Here is a 26,304-nt window from a genome sequence, read left to right on the forward strand (position 1 = left end):
AGGATGGGGGAGGCTTGAGGGAAGTCCTAGAGGCGAGCATCGGAGACAGTGACAAGGTTGTCAAAGAGCAAGAGGTCTTGGGAGGAAATAAGAGAAATATTTGGTTAGTATTTTGAGACTAGGTTAATAATGCAGCTGCAAGCTATGGATGGCTTTGTAAGTTGTTGCAGAGAATGGTAGCAGACACTGAATTGTTGGTATGATGGATGAGTCTGGTAGCAGCATTCATGATTGACTAAAGGGGGGATAGCCTATGTAAAGGTAATCCGAAGAGGAAGGAGTTGCAGCAGCCGAGATGAAGGATAACCAGGGAGTGAATTTGAAGCTCTGTGATGTCATTGGTTAAGAAAGGGAATATTTTGGAGATGTAGCGGTTGAGGCAGCAAACTTTGGACAGTGATTGGATGTGGGGCTGAAAGGAGAGTTCAGAGTCCAGGATTACACCTAGCATCCTGGCATGAGGGGACAGGTTGACAGTGTGATCAGTTTGGTAATGCTATCAATCTTAACAGAGAAGTCAGAGGAAGGGGCACACGGGGGAGGAAATATTATAAGCTTGGTTTTGGATAGATTGAGTTTGAGGAAGTTGTGTGACATCCAGACTGATATATCTGTTAGTAAATTAGTGATGCATGATGAGACTGATAGAGTGAGCTGTGAAGTAGAAAGACTTGGATGTCATCTGCATTGAAATGGTATTAGCCAAGGGAAACGTAGAGCTGACCCAGGTAGAAGTAGTAGCTCAAGAAAAGGAGATGTCCAAGAAAAGAACCTTGGGGGACCGCAATGGAGAAAAGATGAAGAAAGGAGGGGGTAGACTTGTAAGTAACACTGAAGGTGCAGTGGGATAGGTAGGATGGGAACCAAGGAACAGTACAGACACAGAGACCAAAGAAGTGGAGTTTTTTTTAGGTAGAGGGGGTGGTCAATCATGTCAAAGGCAGCAGAGAGGTCCAGAAGTAGTAACAAAGAATAGTAACCATTGGTTATAGCTGTTAGTAAATCATCTGTGAGTTTTAGGAGAGCAGTTTCTGTGGATTGTTGAAGGCTAAATACAGACTGAAGGGAGTCAAGGTTATTTTCAGTTAGGTGTTAGTTCAGTTGTTTGTAGACCAGGCAATCAAGACTTGGAGGAAAAGGGGTGCAAAGAGATGGGTCATAGGTCATTAATATTTGTGGGATCCAGTGAGGGCTTTTTAAGTATGGGGTGACTAATGCATGTTTTAGAGAGTTGGCTAAAGGCCGCTGTTGGCTGACATCACACATTGATAGTAGTCAGTTAGTTTCAGCTTTAGAAATACCATAAATTGACTCTAGCTCATGAAGCATGTTATACAATTCCATTCATGAATTCAGAAGTGTATTGTCATGTGCAAGTTGTCATGTTTGGGTGAGCAGGGCATCATTCATTGTGATTGGTGATGGATCTATACTGCTAGATTACATTATTTATGATATATTTACACCACGGGACATGTTTTTTAAAATAAAATATTACATTTTTTGTGATTGAGTAACAAGGGGTACTATATACCCCTTACTCATGGGATGCCACATATCTGGGGGCCCACTTTTACTTAAGTGGCTTCCAGATTCCAATATATGTCCCTGTAGACTCCCACATCCACTGATCCAAAGAGGTGAGTACTCTTGCTGCCCTTACCCTAAAGGTCTGGTATGGACATTGTAGGAGAATGTAGTGGGAATGTTTTTTGTTCTGCAGTACATGTAGAATGGTATGTTTTAGGAGGGTGGGGGCACTGACTTGCTGCCCTCCCCATTCCTGCCACCAAGGTTGCATATCTGGATAAGGGCTTGCTATAGATTTGAAGGAACCCCCCCCCCCCCAGAAAAAAAAATACACGGGTTGCCTAGTCCCCATGTTATTAGGGACAAGGGCCTCATCCTCACTTCCATAGACTGATAGATGTCGGGTTTTTCAGGGGGGGGACTTATCATAATCTGTGCCCCCAGAGTTATTTAGTATTCTCCGGTTACTCATTCACTAAATACATTTACAAAGTAGGAAAAAATACAAAGACATCATAGAAAAAATATTTTATTAACTCTCCAAATAAAACATGTCTCGTGATATAAATTCAACATCAATCACATCATTCAGCGATGTAGATCCATCGTTAATGATGATGAACCTGCCGACACAATCACTATGAACCCAGTATGGGAATTCTTGCTGGGATCTGGCCACAGCTGACAGTTACCCAAGGTAGGAGATAGTTGAGCTGATTGGGGTAAAGCATTCCAGAGGATGGGAGGGGCTCAGAAGAAGTTGTGGAGGCGAGCATGGGATGAGGTGACAAGGAAGCTAGAGAGCAGGAGGTCTTGGGAGGAGCAAAGAGGACAATTTGGTTGGTATTTAGACTAGACCAGCATTTATGTTGGACTGAAGGGGGGATAACCTATTTAGAGGTAAGCCAATGAGGAGGGAGTTGCAGTAGTCGAGGCGAGAGATGACCAGGGAGTGGATTAGAAGTTTTGTGGTGACATTGGTTTGGAAGGGGCATATCTTGGACACGTTGTGGAGGCTGAGGCAAGCTTTGGACAATGATTTGATGTGGGGCCGAAAAGGATAGTTCAGAGTCCAGGATTACACCTAGGTCCTTTGCATAGAGGGACAGGTTGATAGTAGAGCCGTTGATTTTGAAAGAGATATCAGGGGAAGTGGCACGTGGGGGAGGAAATAGCATGAGCTCTGCTTTGGATAGGTTGAGTTGGAGGAAGTGATGTGACACCCAGGCTGATATGTCTGTTAGTAAGTTGGTGATGCGTAAGGAGACAGATGGAGTGAGTTTGGGGGTGAGTTCGGGGGTGGATAGGTAGATTTGGGTGTCGTCAGCATAGAGATGATATTGAAAGCGGACAAACTGTCCGACTGTTATGCCCCTGATTACATGTTTGGAGTGGCTGGACTGAACCAACACCAGGCTATTGCCAGCCAAAGGCTTTCTGTACAGGTGTGTGATTACTCAGTTCCCTGATGCTGCCAAAAGTACATACAAAAGGGGGATCTCTTGTTTCTCTACATGTCCTGTAAATGATCAATTGCTAGTATTAAAGTTTAAAAAAGACAAAAAAGAATCAAGTTCCACTATCCTCCTGTCACAAATGAACAGGAGATCATCTATGTACCGACAAAAAACATGGATGTAAGGTCTGAAGGGATTGAAATCTCCATAGATGTGGGACCGCTCTAAAAAGACCATGAACAGGTTGGCAAATGAGGATGAAAATTTGGCCTCCACTGTGGCCCCCAAATCATTGGAGATAAAAAAAAAACGCCATCAAAAATAAAAAATGTATGAGTAGGTAAATAATCCAATACCTCCAGCACATAGGACCACTGTATGGAGGATAACTTAGTATGGTACTATAAGTAGAAAGATACTGCCTCCCTTGCCAGATAGTGTGGGACATTGAAATACAGGCTGGTAACATCACAGGTAACCCAGACGTAGTTCAGCTTCCAGACTACATCTTTTATCAGATTGAGGAGGTGGTTGGTGTCCTTTAGTTAGCTCAGCAAAGAGCAAAATAAAGATTGCAATTGGCAATCAAACCATTGTCCCAAATTCTCATTTAAAGAGTCTATGCCTGTAACAATAGGCCTACCCTGTAAAGGGTCAGGCCCTTGTGGGTTTTGGGAACATGATGGAAAGTGGGAAAAACGGGGCACTTAGGGATTAAAGCCTGTGCCTCCCTGATACTGAAAATGTCCAGAGAGACCGCTTTTGAACCAAGTTATGCAAAGTACCCTTATATAATCACGTTGGGTCACTCCTGAGTCTACAATATGTTTTCTGATCTGACAACTGTCTAAGGGCTTTGTCTCTAAAGGCGCTGGCATCCAATAGTACCACCACACCCCCTTTGTCTAAAATAATAAAAGTGTAATTTTGAAGATTATGCAAGGCAGACCTTTCCTGTATACTAAGATTATTCCCACTGGCAGTGGAGGTGGAGGAACCCATGGCAAAATGTCCGAGATCCCATTCCACACACCTCTGTAATTGATCCATCTCAGTGGTGTGTGGTTGTATGGGGTAAAAATCAGACAGATTCCTGTAATCAGCTTTCTATAAACCAATACTAACAGTCTCCCCTAGTAAAGAAAAATCCATCCTCGGCCAAATATGTCAGATCTTTAGATGCACAATGTTCCTGGAAAAAAGTATTAGATGTAACTGAAATGGCAGAAATATCAGGTCCATGATCAATGTCACCTGTGGAGGCAAAGTAGTGCCTCCTAATGGTGACATTGGGGATGAACCCATTGATATCTAACAAAGTACCAAAAAAGTCAAAGTGTTGTGATGGACAAAAGTTAAGCCCTTTAGAGTGCAAGGATATCTCACCATGAGACAAAACTCAATGTGACACATTTAATACATTTGTTGGTTCTTTTGTATCTGAGGTTTAAGGGAATAAGAACCTCCTCCTTCTCTTTTGCCTCCTCTCCTTGTCTTTTTCCACCTCTTTTTCGCCCCCCATTTCATTCTCCCTCACGGTGTCCCATTTTTTGAAGGGGCAGGTATACTGGAATTTTTACCTGTTGCTGGATTGATGGTCTGGCGGCTGGAAGCTTAATTTAGTGGCAGTAGAAATACCCCCACTAAATTATTGACTTCACGCCATTACAAACTGCAAACAGCTCAGGTCAGGGTTGAACTCAGAACTCATCCCCAATGCTCAATATCCTTTTCCGAATATTGTGTGTATGCTTTCAATTATACATGACAGTTTGGCTACTATGGTACTAATAGCATCACTCCTGAAATTACTATGAGAACACATTTTGTGTTGCTTCTCCCCCTTTGTCAAGCCTGGGCCTTATGGGAGGGTCAAGAGAAGCCAGCTTTATAGAGCTGCCCTAGTAGCTATGTATACAGTACACAACAAAATAGCAAGGATGCACCAGCCTGGTGCATTATCCAAAGCACTGTTGAATTTATATGTTGAAGAATAGGTCATAATCACAAACATGCATATGTAAAAAGCTCATCACATAAATCCAAGGTCAGCTCCAATATTGGCAAGAGACAAATCACAGATGCTGACAAGTTTCGAGGGTGTCTCCTCTTCCTCAGAGCTGAATGTGCTGGTTAATGTGGTTTTCCTTGTTTATATGTATATATTGTCACAATTTTACTTCAGTTTTTTTTTTAATGGCTCTTTATGCTGCATTGGTCCTCTTCCCCAAAACGGTTTTACCCAGGATTCAAGATCCACTTTCCCTCTAAGCTGATTATTTGTTATTTATATACGGGTCTAACTGATGGAGTATGTCCCTTTAAAACAGAAAGAGCAGTCTGCTCCTCTCGCTTTGGAGCGGCCTCCCTGCCCCTGGTTGGCTACTTCCTCTAGGGGTTTGTAGGCTGCCTCCAAGAGTTCGTGGATTAGAAGTGATGTCATAAAAAGCGACTTTCTGCACTGGATATGACATTTCTCCAGATGGGGGGAAGAGGCGGTGTTATGGAAATTTCTGGTTGAGACTCTGAAAAAAAAAGTTTACTGCAATTTTAGGAACAGATTCACAGGATGCAATCACTGTTTTTTAAAGTATCCTTTCTGACAAAATGTATTATTACATTCTATTTATATAGACGATAAGAAAGGGAGTTGTGTGAGAAGTTTTTAAAAATTAGCAAATAGAAATAATGTTATTAAAAACTAGTGATTAGAAATAATGTCATAACAATTGCAAAACTAAAACCTTGAGAAAGGAGGGGGGAGAAAGAGATAGAGGGAGCTTCTAGCAAAGTTGTGTCTGTGTGTTGAGTGAAGGTTACGGAGTACATTTCAACACTGCAAGCAAGATGGAGTCTCTTGTGCTTAAATGAACAATACAGTGAAAGTCCATGTCAGGCGGGTTTAGTGAGTATTGGAGCCTTTTTATGTATTTGAATTGTTTGGATGCCACATGCAGACAGGTGGATCTCACTAGAGAAAGGTTTTTTTTTACTCTAAAACGTTGTTATTGGTATCTCTGCCTGATCTTGAGTATCAGTTGAAGTTTTTTTTCTGATATCTATTTATGTGTATTGATGTTTGTTATTTGCTGTACTTCTAGCCTGGATCACCTCCCTGTCTAATGAAAATGTATATGATGCTTGTAGCTGAGAGTCTGCCTTTGTCTAGATACAGGAACTCTGGGGTGATCTTGTGCATGTACTCTATATGATGATTCTTTCATAAATAAATGAAAATCAAAAATTAGCTGTTTGTAAGTGCTTCATATTACGGTATTTATTTATAGAGTATTATTCTTTTTCAGTGCCCTAATTTATGGAATAAAGCCCTTATCCACTAATGTTGTGATTTGGGTATGCACTAGCTTACCTTTTATTTTGCTTTTTTTTTTTTTTTTTTTAATGAGAATAACCTAGTCTTCTTTCTATAAAATAAGTGGTGCTCTGGATTTCACTTGCACTTGCATTAAGCTGGTGTGTCCTTTCTGTCTTTTGTGTATGTAGTGTTTTGGATTTCCACTGTCTGAGGAGCGCTGCAATGTGTAATGAGCACTGGGCCTCCTGGACAACCACCAGAGTCTAGGAACATGAAAAGTTTACATGTCTACCATATCTCTCTTACTTAAAGCGGAGTTCCGGCCACAAAATCGTTACAATCGATTTTGTGGCATCCGCTTCCTTATTGTCACCTGTAACAGTATTGGATATTCCCGTATTTTTGATTTTTTTTTACTTACCTTGTTTCTGTAGAAAATATACTCACCTTTCCTTCTACTTCCTCCCTCCTCAGCTGAGGCCCGCGCCGTCACTTCCTGTCCCGCAATGCGTCCTGGGAGCTCTTAGTCATCACTCCCAGGATGCAATGGGCAGTGACGTAGGCGGCCGCCCGCTCCTCTCATTGCGTTATTTCCCTATGGAAACACATACTATGCTGATCGCATAGTACTGAGCATGCGCAAGATTTCGCGCTGCATTCACCAGCCTCCTCCCTCTACAACAAGGAAGCAGGGAAGACATTTCCATATTGCGGCTTCGGGAAACCCAGACAAAGATGGCAGCGCTCTGCAAACATTATATAAAGTAAGAATTTATGATTGCAAATCTATTATTACACTGTATAACACCGGATTAGCTGATGTATGAAGGGAGGTGGATTACTGTTTGGGAAGTATTTAAAAAAAAAAAACGATTCTGTGGCTTGAACTCCGCTTTAAATGCTGTAGGGCATTTGTTTGGTTCGCCATAGTAACTACCCGTAAGTAAGACTCAGTCTGAGGTGATGATGATGATGAGGCTGCCGCGTTCCATCACTCGGTAGGTCAGTCGCTCCACTAAGGCGTTCCAGCATGGAGTAGAGAACTGTATTATTCACTGAGAGTCCCTCCACATATAACGACTACTTGATAAGACTGCTGTAAAACAGTTACCAACTGCAAAGCATGAGTACAGTATGTGTGCTACCTCTGAGGTGCTTATTTATGCACAAAGCATGTAGAGATTAGAAAAGCTTCCTTCTGAGGTTTCTAAAGTAAGGAAATTCAATATGCTTTTGTAAAGAAAGTTGAAAGGTATTCTCTGAGCAAAATCATGGATAAGGCTAGTTGGATATCTTTTATTCATTCATATCTGATCAAATAAAGTGATTCAAACCCAAGAACAAAAATGTAATATATTGTCACTTACCAGTCCTTTGATGTGGTGACTGAATTTGTTAATTCTTAAGGCTTTTTTTTTTTTTTTTTCTGAACCTAGAAATCCTGCTGGTAAAACACTTTCTGTTCTAGGGTGATACCATATAGTATCTATAGAGGAGTAGAGATGGGCTCAGGTGTGTTGGGGATCCTAGTCTCAACCTGCCTGTTCCCACCAGGAAGCCTTTACTGCACAACCCTAATCACAGGCAGTGTGACATTTCCCAGCCCGCAGCTGCACACACTTGGCTGGAAAATGTCTCACTACCTGTGCAGTGATAGCTTTCTGGCAGGATCGGGCAGTTGGGTTGGGACTAGGATCCCGAACACGCCTGAGCCCATCTCTATAGAGGAGCAGACTCGATATCCTAGGACAGGAAGTGTATTAGGACTACAGAAGACCTCATCTCTTCTCACCGCCACTGCATGGGGGGAGGGTTTTGTAGCTCACCAAGGTAACTAGGCTGCACACACTGGGCTGGAAAATGTCTCACTACCTGTGCAGTGATAGCTTTCTGGCAGGATCGGGCAGTTGGGTTGGGACTAGGATCCCGAACACGCCTGAGCCCATCTCTATAGAGGAGCAGACTCGACATCCTAGGACAGGAAGTGTATTAGGACTACAGAACACCTCACCTCTTCTCACCGCCACTGCATGGGGGGAGGGTTTTGTAGCTCACCAAGGTAAACTGGGCAGAGCTGATAAGCCTACTTTAGATAACACTGCAGAAAGTACAGGGTTTAGGGCAGCACTGACAAATGTAAGGTTCCAGTTATCTAGAAAAAGTAAAAACAGACCTATATCTGTTTTTGGGGACTTGCTAATCTTTCACATCATTATTGTTCTTTGTTCATTTTTACTGAATAAACCCATACATGCATTGTCCTCATGGACATATAGCAATGTTATATTTTGGTAAATTCAACCTGTTTCCATTTTGTATTTGTACAGAAACATTTATGTTAATGAACAAATCCCCTATACGGCTTTAGAACAGTTGCACAAAACTTAGATGAAAAGCAGTGAAAGGTTTTGTAAATGAATCCGTTCAGTGCTGTAGGAAAGCAAACAAAGAAAACACAGAAATGAATCAGAAAAGAGAGCAATGCCCGAATAGGTACTGCCAGGGGTAAAAACAAGAGTTCACAGCAACACAAGGCGAGAGCAAGCATCCAGGGAACTTCAATAAGCAAGAGAAAAGAGAAAAATGTATTAAGGGAGAGAAAAATTACAAATATGTAGCAGATACAAACATACAATTAGTGTCCGCTTCTCAGCAGGGCTCTTCGTCATGTCACACTCTATCATTTTATATTCATGCGACTCATCTTCTAGGATGCCTATAACAGGTCCTTGAAAGAGGACTTAAAAGAGGTCTTAATACGGCTTTGACTAACAAAATGAGGTTAAGCAAATCAAGTACAAAGTCTACAAGACAAAGAATGGAATTCCCCTGCACAGATGTTCAGATGTTTACAGAGACCAATTGCTCATTTAGGAATAGGAATTATTATTACAAATATGTACAACTGCTATGACAAAGTTCAGTTATTACTGAAATCAGAAATCTCAGTTGAGTTGAGTTCACAATTTATGTGACTTTAAGGCCTCATGCCCACTGGATGTTATGAAAATGCCAGAAGCGTTAGCTGTAGAAAGCTGTAGCTGTAGAATGAGTTTTGCAGCATTTTTGCAGTAACATTTTTCAGCGTTATTTAGCATTTTTTTTAGCAAAACTGTACTCCCACAAAAGCCTATGGCTCAAAAACGTGGATAAACGCTGAATATGTTTTTCAGCGTTTTTAAGATTTTATCAGAGTTAGAGCATTTTTACATCTGAAAACTCCTTTTATAACCCACTAGTTATGTTTTTTTTTTTCCACCCAGAAAATGTCCCTGCAAATAAACGCTGATAACAGCCTATGTGTGCATGGACACATAGGTTAACATGCTGGGGAGTTTACTGGCTGCAGAAAAAAAAACCTGAAGCCAAAAACAGCAGCTGTAAAAATGGCCACTGTGCATGAGGCCTTAAAGTGGATGTAAACCTGATTAATGAAATTTGACCTGGGTACATATATCTGTAGTGTTTACATATCTTACTCCAAAGCCCTAAGTACCGTGTCTTTCTGCTGCTCTGTTCCTCTGTTATCAGCATGACAACTTCTGACAAGTTCTCTGACACAGGAAATAAAAGCAGCTGAAAATTTGTGTCGGGATGTTGCTATAAATAGATTAGCAGAGAGCTGGTCTATTCACAGCACAACTCTGCAAGTTTCTTTCTTTCTCTGCCTATGTGGAGGGGGTGTGTGCCTTTCCTCCAATCAGTTGTCCCACAGTGTATGCCAAGACTCCACCCCCACTGCTGAAAGAGGAAGTAACATTCCTAAAATGATGTGCACATTGTAAAGAATATAGAAATCTGAAGACTACAGATATACATGTAAAATGTATGTAGGAAGATTTGTCTCGTCTCTGTGTATCATCTGAGACTGTTGTTCACTTCACTAGGTATATAAGAGGGCTTACATCCACTTTTAGGATAAGTTCACCTCTTGTAACATGTTACATAATACACCCATATTCAGGGTGTAAAATGTAACATGTTATGAATCCACTGGCCCCCGCACCTCATCGGCTCCCCAATGTGACAGGCACCTGGTGATCTTCTTCCCCTGACTCTCTGTCATTCTCTGCAAAGAACGTGGCCTAAGTGGGTTTCACCTGCCAGGCCATGTCATTCATTCACAAAGTTCTGTGAATAGAAAGTTACGCGATCTGGCAACTTTTGCATCTTGTAGTTCTCAATGAACTACCGCGGTGCTGTTGAGTGCTGTGGTAGTTTATTGATACTTCCTGTTAGTGTAAAGGGTAAGAAGGGTGGGCATGAACGGGAGTGGGTGAAAAAAGAAGGTAGGGGGAGAGGAGCTAGGGAACCAGATGCATTGATTACTAAACTGCAAACATTGTCACTAACAAAATAACATAACAACAAACACATAGCTGGTTGAGCTTGAAAATAAGTATGAGCGTGAGTCAAGAGAGTCAAAACAATCTAGGAGAATAATACCGTTCAGTCCCGGTTCACATTAGTGCGATGCGGGAACACTGCGAATCTACTGCGTGTTCCCGCATCGCATCTGCAGCACAGGCAGTTCACACTGCCATATGCGATACACTGTGGGTGTCATTTCAAAGTTAACGACACCCCCAGATCAGATCGCATATTGCAGTGCGATCTGACAGTTCGCACAGGAATCGGATCGCTTCTTTGTGAACCATCAGACGATCCGATTCTGCTGCGGACCAAAAAGGGTCCTGTGCATGTTCACTGCGTGTTCACTGCAATTGCGGTGCGAATTCAGCCATACAAACTGTATGGCTGAATTTGCACAGCACAGACATCACATGTGATTTTAGGAGCAGTGCGTTCCAAATCATATGCGATGTCTGTGAATGCATATGTGTGAACCGGCACATAGACCTATTGATAGTAAGATAAACGTTCAGACTGTCATCGGATACCCATGGGGGGGGGGGCACGTTATGATGTTGTCGTGGCATCAGCCCTAAGAAAAGGGAGAGAGAGATCCAGGAATGCCTAAAAAAGTGTTCCACTTCCTAAGGAATGATGCTGGGTGAGATAGCCTGTTTTGGGAAAGGTCCACAAAGTCCCTTCTTAGTAAAGTATTTAATTCACAAGTGACATCCGTGGGCGGATTTGTCGCTGTCCATTGTTTTAGAATAGATCTCCTGGCAATCATCATGCAGTTCAAGAGCCAAGGCTTGTGGTAGAGCAGGAGTTTCTTTTGAGGCTAAGGCAGGTATGGTAATGCCGATTGTCCCCTAACAGGAGAGCATAGATGTCTTTGGGAAACGTAAGACCTAGGGAGTATGAGATGTAGTGGAGAATTTTGTCCCAAAAAATGGAAATTTTTGTACTGGACCAAAGTTTGTGTAGCAGGGATGGTTGTTCTTGACCACATAGTGAACATAAGAGATGAGCCGGATCTGATGACCACTTGAGGCATGGGATGTAAGCTCCATGGAGAATTTTAAATTGCTGCTCTCTCCAGAATTTGTTGTGAACAAATAGGCAAGTAGCATTGTATCCGTTTAATATGCGAAGGCGTGCTGAGGGGGAGGAGAGGGTTGTGTTCCTTCGTTGTGCAACTTGCGAGGCGGTGGGCACATAGAGTTCCTGGCATAAGGTTGAGTAGATAAGGGATATCCTGTGCATGCCCTGCACCACCCATGAGTTCATGATAGTGTTCTTAAACCATGCAGTTCTATCTGTGCATATGGACTAAACAAAACCGATACACTGTTGAATATAGAGATGATGGGTCTTGGGTATCCCATACGTGGCACACAGAGCAGGGAACTCTACCGGTGAACCTATTGTTAGATCATACAATTGAGAAAACTTTGTCAGACCTCAGGAGAACCAAGAAGAAAACGCCTGGCCTTACTGCGCCTGGGGGAACAAAGGGTGATGGCGAATAGATAGAAAACAAGAGATTCTTTGAGGATTCATAGTGGTATTAAAGTATTCTGCCACTAAAAGTGGAAGGTGGGCGAAGTGGGCAAGATGGGAGATGAGCGTCTGGAAGAACGATTTGGTGGGTGCATTCGGGGCGTAAACACCAGCTAAGACCCATGTCTTGGACATGGTGGTCAGGTGCAAAATGAGTATTCGTCCATTATCATCTGAGTAGGAGTTATTGAGGGCACAGGACAACCGTTTGTGAATTAATATAGCTACACGCCTTGCCTTGGACTGCAGGGGAGCCATTCACCTGGCCCACCCATAGGTTGCCCATGCGGGCAAGATCAGGTCTAGACAAATGGGTCTCCTGCAGGACGGCAATGTCTGCCTTTAAGCCCCTCAAGTATCTGAGGACAGCCATTTGTTTGTGAGGGGATCTAAGGCCCTTGACATTCCAACTTACAACTTTCATCGACATGGAGGGTATCTGGAAAGGTAATAATAGAGGTAATAAGGCTGAATTGACAACAGTACAGATAAGGAGTGGGTAATATTGCATCTCAACCGTTTCCCAAGGAAGAGGGAGAAATGTGTTAATGTGCATTCTGGGGGATAGGGAGGGAAGAAGAAGGACTAACAGGGATCCAGGGTAACACAAAATAGGGTACATACCAAATGAAGTCTCGACTTCTCTTTTTTCCTCATGTAATCGACACACACGATGGGGAACAGCGTTACTGATAGTCCATGATGAGCGCCCGTAAGGCTGATCACCTGAAGCAGACAACCGCAGGAGCGGAGATTGTATCCGGTGATGAGGGGGAAAGGAGTGGACATTTGACACACGGCAAGGCTTTTTCCTAGGGCGAGAGAAAAAAAAAAGGAAAACCCCAAAGGAGTGCAGCATAAGACATAAGCATATAAACATATCACATTCAACAGTATGAAAAATAACATAAGAAAAACAATAAAAATAATAAGTAGGTGACAGTAGGCCTCAGGGACACTCTGTGAGGTCAATTCAAGTGCCAGACTAAAAAGCGGAAAGCTAGTGGAAACATAGCCTCACTGGAAGGGTGGGTAGGCTGCACAGGATCTCTATGGAGCTTGAGTAGGATGTCATATTCATGCCTTTTGTGTTCTGGGCCGACCGTTGGGTCCTGACAGGTGCAGCTTCTTGGCAGGGTCCTTCCTGGGGCTACGCTGTTCCCTGGGACCCGGCGAGCGTTGTGATAAGGAGCCGTCTGGGGGGTCCAAAGAGATATGCTGGTATGATTAAAGGTATTTGCTGGCTTCCTCAGGGTGAGTGAAAGACTTCTGCTCGCCGGTGGAGTAGGAGAAGCGCAGAGTGGCAGGGTAGGCTAATGTAAACTTGATAGCCTTGTGATAGAGGGATTGGCATATCGGTTGAAAAGCCTTTCTCCATTTGGATACTTCTTGCGAGTAATCTGCAAAGATTAACAACTTGTGGCCATCTAATTGCAGGGATTTGGAGTTTCTGAAGGATTTCAAAATGCTTACTCTGTCCATATAGTTCAGGTAGCGTACAATGACAGGGTATGGAGAGCAGCGTTCATTTGAGGGGCCCTAGGCGGTGAGCTCTTTCAAAGGTGCATGGGGCAGTGATCCCCATTGCTGAGGGGATTCTGGACATGCAGACATCATGGAGAGGGTCCATGTTGAATGTTTCTGGCAGCCCTATAATTCTTATGTTGTTTCATATGGAACCATTTTCCAGGTCATCAAGCTTCTCTAGTATGTGCCTGGCTTGTTGATCATAGGAAAAAGAGGTGTGCAGCTTGTCTTCCAAGTCAGACATGCAGTGTTCAAGTGCCATAATTCTGCTCGAGTATTCCCCCAGCTCCTTCCTGAGTTGTGTGATGCCCATGGCGTTCACCTTATCTACCGCCTCCGTGATAGTGGGGAACAGGAACGTCGCTACTGCCTGTGCTAGGCTGGCAACTTGGGCATCGGGGATCATTGGAGCAGGGGTGCCCTGGGAGTGAGGGATGTTTGCCTCGATTGAGGCCTGGTCCACTGGCTCACCTTGGGGGGCCTGAGAGGCCGGTAAATGGCCGTGCAGGACAAATTTGTCCATATCTACCCTGTCCTTGGAGCAGGAGAAGAGGCTCTGGGAGCTCGGATGGCTCGGATGGGCTGTGGATAGATCTTATAAGCCGTCGCTATTGGAGCCGTCATTCCGAGCTGCTTCTCACATGATGTGCCGAAACCGGAAGTTATGTAGTAAACTAAACGCTACTACATGCTACTAAAATGCTACTAAAAACACGGATACCAGCATTTTTTATCCAGCATTTTTCCCAGCATTTTTTTAGCTTAATAAAATTCTAGTGAGCATGGAGCCCTAATATGGGTATATGAAAATAAAAGGTTATATTGAAGGTAATTTACTAAGTCTTGTTAAAAATTAGGCTCATAGGTATTATTTATTTGATAAACAAAGCTATTAATCCAATTTTAAATATTCTTCTGATTACTTCCGATATTTTATATCAGCAACTGCCATTATGGTTGTTGCAATTTTTAGTAAATGCACAGCTATCAGTTATTTGGTTAAATTCCTTATTAGGGATGTACTTATGGGTCCTCCAACAGAATTAAAGGTGGGGAAGTATATGCAGTAACGGAGATGAACATGTATGTACTGTATATATAGCCAAGTATTTGGCTGCAGAAACAAGCCATAACACTGTCTGCAGTGCACTTGATCTGTGACCAGACAAGCTGGATTTCAGTGCACTGCTGCCTCCCATTAGGAGGGGAAGCAGGCAGCAGCACCCCATAGACTTAGCTTAGCTAAAGCTGCCCACAATTGAGTATGGAAAATGAAGGGAGAGATATTGTGGACTTCCATTACTCAATGGACTACAGTTCCCAGGTGAGGCCAGGACAGGGGAGGAGAAAAGAGTGTAGTATCTTTCCAGGCTGCCATTTGAATAGGAAGTGAGCACATCCCCTGTTGTGGGACAGAAAAGAGAGGATCGGATCGCGCTGGGGGACTGGGACTTGGACTGTGTTATTACCGGAAGAAGGCCTGTGCTGCACCGATGCTAGAGCTGTAACGCCAGGTAAACAGAGGACCCCCTACATTTTATGGGACCTCTGTGGCTGTATTACTGGACTCATGAGAGGATTGAGTGGCCACAGCCTGCTTTCTTTATTGAAAACAAACCTTACCAGGACTAGGCATTTACCCAATAGCTTATAATACTGCATGTAAACTCCCATGGGACCCCAACGCTATCCAATTGGAATTTGTTTAGGGCTATCCATTTAGATAAGACACACTACAAGGGCTCCTAGTATTGCCTGGGGGAGTAGGAAAAGTTCTGCAGTAGACCTGAGCTATAGTTTACCCACTTGTAGAGTGGACCCCAAACTAGTGATAGAATTACCACTTACATTGCAGTTGATGACCTATTTTATTGCTGATTGTGTTGATTTATGAGTTGATCACAGTCAACGGGGAACAGAACTCTATTCAAAGCGGCAGTAAACCTATCAATTTAATCATGTCAAAAACCAGTTGCATTGCCGGCATGCCAGAAATTCTATTTGTCACATTGGTTGTGCTCTCAACCAAACTGTCAAACCATCCAATGGCTGCTGACATAACTGATCATATGTGGAGCATCATGGCAGTTGAAGATCAAACAGAGGCCAAGATGGCACACAAATGAGACACACATGGGTTTCTATGAAAAAGCAATATCACAATGAACGCCAGAAATGTAGCCTGAGCGAAGGAGACTGAAGAAATGTTTCCTCTTGGATGCAGCAGACTCATTTTCCTAGACTGTACTTCTCAGCCTGGGTACAATCACTTGTGAATGGACATTACACTTTTGGTGCATGTGACATGTCAATTTTTCTCTACCGATAGATGTACTTTAGGATCTAATTGTGGATACAATTTATGCTACTTAATCCTTAAAAAAATATGTGCTTCCCACCCCTCTAAAGTGAGTACTTGAAAATAAGTGTGTTATATTCTAGAAAATTCCCTTGACTTAAGGTTAAAAGTTATCCACGCATTTGATATTTTTAAACCTCTAAAGCTATTATTATATGCTGTAAATAAGGCAGTGAATAGAGATAGACTGAGCCTCAGAGATCCACTTAAAAATGGTGCGTCATACCTGAACAGTTGCCTGGCAACTGTAGCATAAAACATATTTCTTAATCTGCGTTAGTGAGTCTGATTTTGGTCACGTCAAGATATAAAAAAAAAAAAAAAACAGTTTATATCACATATTACAGTGAGAACTATGAGCTGCTGTTGTGATAAGATAGACTCTCATTGTTTTATTTTGATATGAGGTATCATTGTCATAAACACATGTAGCCTTAGAGCTTGATCTAGATATGGACTTCCATGAAACTAGAGTAGGTATAATTTCCACCGGAGATGTTTCCTGAAGAGTGATGACATTTATCTTTTTTTGTAAGGCACCATCTTTAAAATGAAATGTATGATTTTTAAAAATTAGAAAAAAAAGTGTCTTTAGAAGCATCACATTTGTTTCTGTATTTGTAAAGTGTTAGATTTTGAGTCTTATTCAATAAAATATCCGTCTTTATCTCTTTCCTAAAATACTGTAATTTTAGTAGAAAGGCTAAATAAACGTTAATTTCCATTTTTCACTTGACATATCTTCATGCGACTAAAATCATTTTAAAGAATTCTCTTCTTTGTTAAAGTTGATTCACTTTAAAGAATTGGCACCTTTCAGAGTTCTTTAAAGCAGTAAAATAAATAAGGCCAACGCGGTTTCGTTTTCTAATGTATTAGGTGTTAATGCTTATTTAAAACTGCAAATTGTGTTTGACAACTAGTTTGCAATGAGTGCAAAGCAAGGGGATTTTCTTTGTAATTACATTTTGTGTAAGGAAAACACATACATTTCATTACAAAGGGCAACTATAGTTAGTTAATAAGTTATAGGCATATTCCAATATCTTTTTTTTAAGTGTATGCAGCCCAAATATTTTTGTGTTAGTTTTGGATAGAGAGGGGGAGGGTTAGGGTCGCTGTTAGGTTTTTAGTTCTATCCTTGGTTCTATTAGGGACATTTCCCTTCACTTCCTTCCCTGCTAACAACATTTTCCCAAAATATTAGTATTAGTACACTTACCAGTACAGAACTTAGGAAGAAATCCATTACTGTTAGTGAGGTAGGACTAGGAGATACACTTTAACCCCAGAGTAATTAATTCAGGATTAATAAAGGATATTCCATCTAACATAAAGCTTAAGGCTAACACCCATATATAGATTATTACAAGATTAGATATAGAGAAGAGCTGAATATATTGCCCGATTGACCTTTATACACCTGTTTGGAGGAGCTAGTATTGTTTGTTGAGTTACACAGAACATGATACACCCAAGGGTATTGGATACTCAGAGGTCATGTATCTGCGAAAAAGAAAAAAAAGCAGATCTTACGGCAGCAACTACTATATGAATTTCATGATCTTTAACAATTTTAGTACTGGACCAAATACGTATGTATATATATATATATATATATATATATATATATATATATATATATACATATGTATATCCTTTAAATGTACGTCAAGCCAACATATTTCATTATTTTTTTCTAGTTATAGATATGGCAGGGAATCATTAGAACTCCTGTTGTGTTTTTACTGCTATCTTGTGTTATCCTAAAGTAGGGGAAAATCTGCAACAGGGATAAAGACAAAAATAACAACACCAACAACAAAATAATATGAAATCTAATCTTCGCCTCTTGTGCTAAACAAAAAAAAAAAATTAAAAAAATGATATTTCTGTCTGTGCTGTTATTCTTCTCATTTGCTCTCTGGTAAAATGTTATTGACAGGAAAGGAAATAAAGGGAAATCTCCGTAATGGAGCTCTGGACAGCAGTGAGAACTTGACCAGGGTTCTAACACTTCCACTAACACTTGTATAAAACTAAAAGAAAAACGTTCTGGCTGGACACCCACTTTTAAGTGGATGTGCAACCAAATTTTATTTCTTGTTAGTTTGAATTGGGTGGAACCTCCAATTTTTAATGCTGTGTATACATTGGGGAGATTTCCCCTCACCTTCTGTCCCTATGACATTGTTGTCTCTCTAACAGCAACAGCAAGCAGGTTCAGTAATGCATACTACTTGACGTATGGGAAATCCAACTTTTTTCTTTTTAAGTTAGCTATGTTTATTTTATTACCTTTACATTTAATACAATAAAAACTGATGCATGGTTGATAGTATAAAATGTGTAATAACACTGCTGTTTAAGTTCTGATTTTTGAGCTATGTTTTTTAAATGTATCTTAGGCACTCAGAAGGGGAGGTATCTGTTTCATTTTCCCTATTGGATTTGTTTCTGATTTAATACTATGGAGAATTAACCATCAGAAGCTACAACATGCAAGGGTGGAGGGAACACCTAAAAATCCCAGGTGTATAAGAACAGAGTCAAAAATTTTAGCAGCGAGATCTCACTTCAGGAATATCCAGGACATAAGGTGCTAGGGACTGACTCAACCCTCAAAGGCTTTACCTATAACTAAAATACTACCCTTGGCTGGATTAATTCTTTAATATTTGGAACAGTTTTAGCAATGTTTCCTAAACTAGAGCAAGAATTACAATACATAAATTGAATTTCAATAGTCTTTAGATCCAAACCTGATTACAAATGCAGTAAGAACTAAAGACTTAAATAAAGCCAACAGAGTCTAATTAGAGATCCATAAGCATAGTCTCCTGATTGTGACATTAATAAAATATAGTTACTAGAGAAAGAATACCAAAGAATTTAATGAGAGTGCTATTATAAAGAAATAATATTTATTTTGGGAATTACACAGAACTTGTTAGACATTATTAGGTACATATGGTACATACAATTTCTAAAAGGGCAATTAGTGAACATGTCAATAATTTTACATATCTATACATATTTGTTAGCCATGCATTCAAGCTCTGTGTGCCAAATTCTGACCCTGTTATGTGTATCTGACTGCAGTAGTTGAAATTCTTTAGGCCAAGCAATGCTTTTTTTCAGTCTTCAAACATCCATCTTTGATATTTTTTTGTCTACTGCAGTCTAATTACCCTGTGATGCCAGCATTGAAACCGGCCATAGCTCCCTGCTGCTTTAATTTATCCACACTATGATGTGTTGTGCATTCAGAGATGGACTTCTAGACACCACTCTTCTAAAACATGGTTATATGTGCATTTGTGGGCAACCTGTTCAGTTTGAAAAGTCTTCAATTCATCTAGCGGTGAACTTACCAGTTGCTACCATCCCCTAAATAATGAACAAACAGGGCTGAACCCTCAATTATGAAACCAAAGAAAGAGAGGGTTCCCCTAAGGGTTTGGGACTTTTAAGGCACTCAGTAGTGTATAAACAAATATATAAATATAGAGTATTTATCAAAAATATGATTAATTTTTAATAATATCAATGTTAAAAGCAAGGAGTAGCAGAAATAAACAAATACATATGGATACAAGCAAGCAGATACAAAATACAACACAGCTACAGAAACGTGCAAGAAAACGCAGCAAAATACCCAACGCGTTTCGAAGCTATACGCTTCTTCTTTAGGGGTAGTTCAGATACAAATATTGCACATAGATTTCTACAATGAAGATAACACAGAGACATGTTAGAGACATTAAAGCACATTATACAGTTATTACAGAGTCTCAAAAAAGATTTTTTATATATATAAATATATACACACTTACATAGTCTCTGACTGTGTTGGGATAGTTCTGCTTGCAAAATGATTAAAACCAACTGAGCGAACTCTAGGCTTCTCCACGTGTCCCCAGAGCAACAAGATTAGCAAAAAGGTCCCATGTAGATAGAAGGGAACCTAAAAGGAGGGGATGGCCACCCTCAACTTGCATGAACTATCGCTTATTAGGCACAGATCCTTTGGGTACTTGTATTTTGGATGCCCATGACCTATACCTATATTTTCATTTACCTTTGTCACTTTTCCTTTCACAGTTATGAATGCATTAGCCCACCTCACCCTAATCTACATCCATGGTGACAATATACCTGGTTATAAGTTAACCATTATCCTTATCTTTAGGAAATACTGTTCCCACACCATCTCCTTGCCTAAGTTCCTACTCTTTGGACTCCAGCCGCACACAGCATTTGGACGGGCTATCTTCTAGTTCATGCAAGTTTGCTAGTACACAAACCCCTCCAAATGTTCCCGCAATACATAGCAGACCCTTAAAGGAGTCCATGTGCTGTCTTTTTTATAAACGTGATAAAAAAAAAGTCACTGCTCCTAGGAGAATGCATTGGCACATGTTCCTCAGGACAATGCCCCCCCCCCCATTCTATTTTTATTTTACACCCCCTTGCCTGGTAAAATTAACATTTTTAACTTCACAGATTCTTCTCCCATTGATTTCAATGGGGTTTGGTTCAGCATCTGAGGTTGCCGAACTCTGCTCGATCCAAACTCAGCTCAGTTTGGCTTTTCAATAGTCAGTAGATTGTGTGATGCTGTAGCCACTATGTCAGGCATCAACATCAAAAATGTAATCACCAAAGTTTCTTAAATCGTGCGCATTTCCCATGTAAAAGATTTTCCAATGTAGCCAGTTCCTTTAAACACCTTGCAGCTATTTATAAGTACATGTCAATAGAGAATAGAGTAAACATGGCCAGGTTTAGTTTGAGCCGGATTTGGGAAGTCCACAACCCATGAGCTTAGCACCAAACCCTACTAAAGTCTGTAGAATTATTTTTAATAAGGAGGCCCCCAGATATCCACCCTGTCTAATGGTAATTAGTACATTAGTACAGGGGTACATTAATACCTCTTAATACTCATTCCTAAAAGAAAAAAAAAAAATGGCAAAAAAAAAAACACTCACACCATTAAAGTGGGCCAGGCTGTACCAGAAATATATTGGTCAGTGCTTGGTGTTCAGTGTGCCCCTGTACCTTTAAGGAGGGGTGGGCTCCTTCCACATACACCTGCCCTCTGCCTATCCAATAAAATGCATGTGCTCCCATTGTGGAGACTCTCAGAAGGTAAAGTTAGGGACTACAGAAAACAGGGTGCCTTGACGGAGCCTGTAGCTTATACATGTATTTGCAAATGTGTGCAGACTAAACCGCTGTTCTTAACGCATATTTATAATATTTGTGTCACCGGCACAAAAATAATACCTAACATAAATCGTCAGCTATAATATTCTCACTCCAATGTGAAAAATAAATTGACAAATGCTATTTATGGTGAGAGCTGCTTTACTACTTAACTGGTGCATAAACTTAACATATATACAAAAAGTCCATTAGTGCAACATAAAAGGGACTGTGATAATTCCTCTGTGATTTCAAAATCCAATTCAGTGATGTGCCCACTAATCCACACCTCGACAAATCTGCTCACTCACCAGAGCTCCTCCAATATAAAGCGTAATTGTCCACTCCACCAAGGGATGTTGGATACAACATGATACTCAATGTATCCTTGATCTCTTTAGAAAAATATATATGGAAAAATATATATTATATTGCTCTCACCTCCTCTTACAATAATTAATATAATAAAAAAAGATGCTATCATTGTGCAACATGTTTATTTCATAAAAAAATGTTTAAAAAGTTTATAAAATGCCAAATCACATTTGCTAGTGCCTTCCAATCGGCACTAAGTCTATCCAGCAAACCAAATCTGAAAGTTATCCCACTGCTCCGTGTATTGAAGATGGAGTGCGTTCCAAATCTCAGCTGTGCTGTTTACCAAAGGCAGGGATTCATGTGTTCATTGGGTCACTATACCTCGACATGTTTCGCATACCAAATTTGAGTTGGCATTTTATAAACTTTTAAAACTTTTTTTATGGAATTAACATGTTGGGCAATGATAGCATCTTTTGTATTATATGAATTTTCATGAGAGGAATGGAGAGTAATATAATATATTTTTTTCCTGGATGGTCTAAAAAGATCAAGGATACATTGAATACCACAGTGGATCCAACATCCCTTGGTGGAATGAACAATTACGCTTTATATTGGAGGAGCTCTGGTGAGTGAGCAGAGGTGTGGATTAGTGTGCACAGCACTAAATTGGATTTTGAAATCCCAGAGGAATTATCACAGTGACTTTTATGTTGCACTAATGGACTTTTTGCATATATTTTAAGTTTTTGCATCAGGTATGTACTAGCACAGCTATCACCATTAATAGCATTTATCGTAACGCATATTGTTAGACAGGTCAATTTGGTTGGTTGCTTGCTGGTTGGTAAGTTTGAGCTTGGAAATCTCTGTATTTGTTTTACATACGTCACTCTTCCAGGGCTCCTTGCTGCAAAGACCAGTTATAGGTGGGGGCAGTGGCCATGTGTTTGTATCATGCTCATGAAAAATACACTCTTTTGCTTTCCTCTTCTTACTTACCATAATGTTGGTCCCTTCCTGAGTATTCGGAGGTCTTGTTCATGTGGCAAAAGGATTAATAGTAAGAATGGATAGAATGTTTAAAAAAATGAATAAAAGCAAAATTTAAATTTCAAAGTTGCCCTCCTTACTCATGGAACACAGACCTAGGACACACAGAAAGAAACAATATCTTGGAGCAAAAGATGATGCCCTCCATGAGTGCAAGACAGCTTCCTGTTAGAGTTCAACTGCACCTTTCAGGGCACCTTTTTCCAACCCCAAGATGGCTGCCATACTAATACCCTGAAAGCACCACCTGAGGTTTAGCGTTTCTAGTTAGAAATCATCTCATCAGCAAAAGATCACCAGAAGGATCTCCCCGCCCCATTGGTGCATTTATCAACCTAAGATGTAAAACTGTGCCTGGGAGAGGCTGAGGCTGACTCTGTTGGCAGGAAAAGGACTAGTCTCATACTGACAAGTATAGTAGTCTGCGTGTGTAAATCATCAGGAAAGAAAGGAGATTTAATAGATTTATACTGGTCCTGTGGGTGTGGATCTCTATCATATGTATGCTGCCATGGATTGGCACCAGGAAAGTCCTTTAGTAGCAATAAAAAAGTTCCTTTAATAGCAATAAAACATGATAAACATAATGTCTCCAGTGTAAATCCATCATCAAACATGTTGTTAAGTCATGTAAATCCTTGTCAATTACAATTCCCTGATAAGGTTAGCCCACCGCTACGATGACCAGCTGCCTGATGATGTTTCCTCACAGTGAGAATGAAAACATAGTAGTGGAGATCCAGGTTGATATCATTGACAAAAATATGTCCATCATCATATTTGGTCTATGATGTTGCCTTGGATTGCTGTCTGTGTGTCTGTTTGTTTACATTTCAGTGACTGGGGATTTGGGCAGTCAAACTGGTAAATTTGGAGTTTGTTCAGTGGATGACAAATCATGAACAAGCTACATGTCCCTACATGTGAAGAACGTGCTGAAAGCAAGGGCAACTGATTATTGAAACCTCACACCTACCTGTGATGAACGCGGGTATCAGATCTCTGCCCTCCCCACTAACTCCTGACAAAGGACCGGGCCAATCTCACACCACGAAAGTAAAAAAGGGTAGGGATGGTGGCGCTGCCTATTATTAAAACAAGAGTGTTGATGCTAATAAAAAATATAAAATATAAAATATATGTAAATGTGCTCATAAATATGAAGTGACAATAATAACAGCCGTCCTGTGTAAGTAATATAAATAACAATAATATAAATATCACTGTGCAATATATGGAGTGCTATTGTAAAGTGACTGGTGCATAAATAGATAAATGACTATGAGCAACATGTGACACTCAATAAATAAAAGTGCTAGTGAGGAAAGTGCAATAGTGTCATAAAAAATAATAAATAACTATGTAATATAATATCAAGGTGATATAAAGTGCCAACAGTGAACGGTATACAATCTACACCACAAAAAAAGTGCAATAATGTTATATAAACAGTTAATTCTGTAATATACTATCAGGATGTAAGGTGTCAACGATAGACGGTATTCGGTATGCACCGCAGAGAAAGTCCAAAATGAATGAAACAGTCTATATGTCACATGCAGTGACCACAAACAGGTATGTGATCCCCAATCCAATAACGTGACAACACTCTGGTGAATGATACAAAAAGAGGGGGTGACTCCGTGGTAAGTGATGAGGTGCTGGGTGATCCTTTCTGGTAAGAGAGCCCACTTACCAGAAATACCCACCCCACACAGGGGTATATGGCGGGTGTATTAGAGCAAATCCAGCAGCCCAGCGATATCCACTTGCGTCAGATGGGAACGTCCTATTGGAAACCTGGATGATCCTAGTGCAAGGTGTCCCCTCTTATGGTTCCTATTACGGCTCCCAGTACCGGTATATTCCAAAGTACCCGCCGGTATCACTCAGAAGTGTGTGCCAAAAAATAATGAACAAGGGACATAGCGTAATACTGTATGATATTTATTCTTGTACAATTAAGGAGAGGTACTCACATTCAAGTAGATATAACAGGCAAAATAAGGATGGACCCGCCTCGATCTCGTATCCAAACCGGAAGTGACTCAACAGCTGCTGCTGCTGATGACGTATGTGTTACGAAACGCGTACAGCGTGTTGAGTCACTTCCGGTTTGGATACGAGATTGAGGCGTGGACCGCACAGCGTTCGGGTCCATCCTTATTTTGCCTGTTATATCTACTTGAATGTGAGTACCTCTCCTTAATTGTATGAGAATAAATATCATACAGTATTACGCTATGTCCCTTGTTCATTATTTTTTGGCACACACTTCTGAGTGATACCGGTGGGTACTTTGGAATATACCGGTACTGGGAGCCGTAATAGGAACCATAAGAGGGGACACCTTGCACTAGGATCATCCAGGTTTCCAATAGGACGTTCCCATCTGACGCAAGTGGATATCGCTGGGCTGCTGGATTTGCTATAATACACCCGCCATATACCCCTGTGTGGGGTGAGTGTTTCTGGTAAGTGGGCTCTCTTACCAGAAAGGATCACCCAGCACCTCATCACTTACCACGGAGTCACCCCCTCTTTTTGTATCATTCACCAGAGTGTTGTCACGTTATTGGATTGGGGATCACATACCTGTTTGTGGTCACTGCATGTGACATATAGACTGTTTCATTCATTTTGGACTTTCTCTGCGGTGCATACCGAATACCGTCTATCGTTGGCACCTTACATCCTGATAGTAAATTACAGAATTAACTGTTTATATAACATTATTGCACTTTTTTTGTGGTGTAGATTGTATACCGTTCACTGTTGGCACTTTATATCACCTTGATATCATATTACATAGTTATTTATTATTTTTTATGACACTATTGCACTTTCCTCACTAGCACTTTTATTTATTGAGTGTCACATGTTGCTCGTAGTCATTTATCTATTTATGCACCAGTCACTTTACAATAGCACTCCATATATTGCACAGTGATATTTATATTATTGTTATTTATATTACTTACACAGGACGGCTGTTATTATTGTCACTTCATATTTATGAGCACATTTACATATATTTTATATTTTATATTTTTTATTAGCATCAACACTCTTGTTTTAATAATAGGCAGTGCCACCATCCCTACCCTTTTTAACTTTCATGGTTTAGTCTTCTGACTATCATTTAGGGAGGCTGCAGCCTATTCACATTCATTCAATTTATTCCCATCTATTTAAATATTATTCATTTATATACACTTCGGACCACACACCTATCCTCCCTTCCAAATAAACCATTAGCGCGGTAGTTTTATATCTTCAATCTCACACCACGCTGTTACTTATGTAACAATGCTACTCTCAGCTGCACCCGGTGTCAGCAGTCTGGGAGCCATCGACACTGGGCTAATTAAGCAATTAACCCTTTAACTGCCACCACTGACTTTTACTGAAGAGTAAGAACTTCTACCAATTTTAGCATTACTATTATGATATTAAAATAAACGTCTGTAACACACACTGTCACCACAGACAGGTATATTCAGAGATTTATTGTTCAGTAGCACTCTTCAAAAGACAGGTTCTTTGTTAGCCTGCATTAAGAGCTTAGGGACAAGGTTAACACTTTCCAAAATAAGGTTTAATAACAGAAAGGTTGA

This window comes from Pelophylax lessonae (genome assembly GCF_965119305.1).
Source record: "Pelophylax lessonae genome assembly, chromosome: 4".
Taxonomy (NCBI): domain Eukaryota; kingdom Metazoa; phylum Chordata; class Amphibia; order Anura; family Ranidae; genus Pelophylax; species Pelophylax lessonae.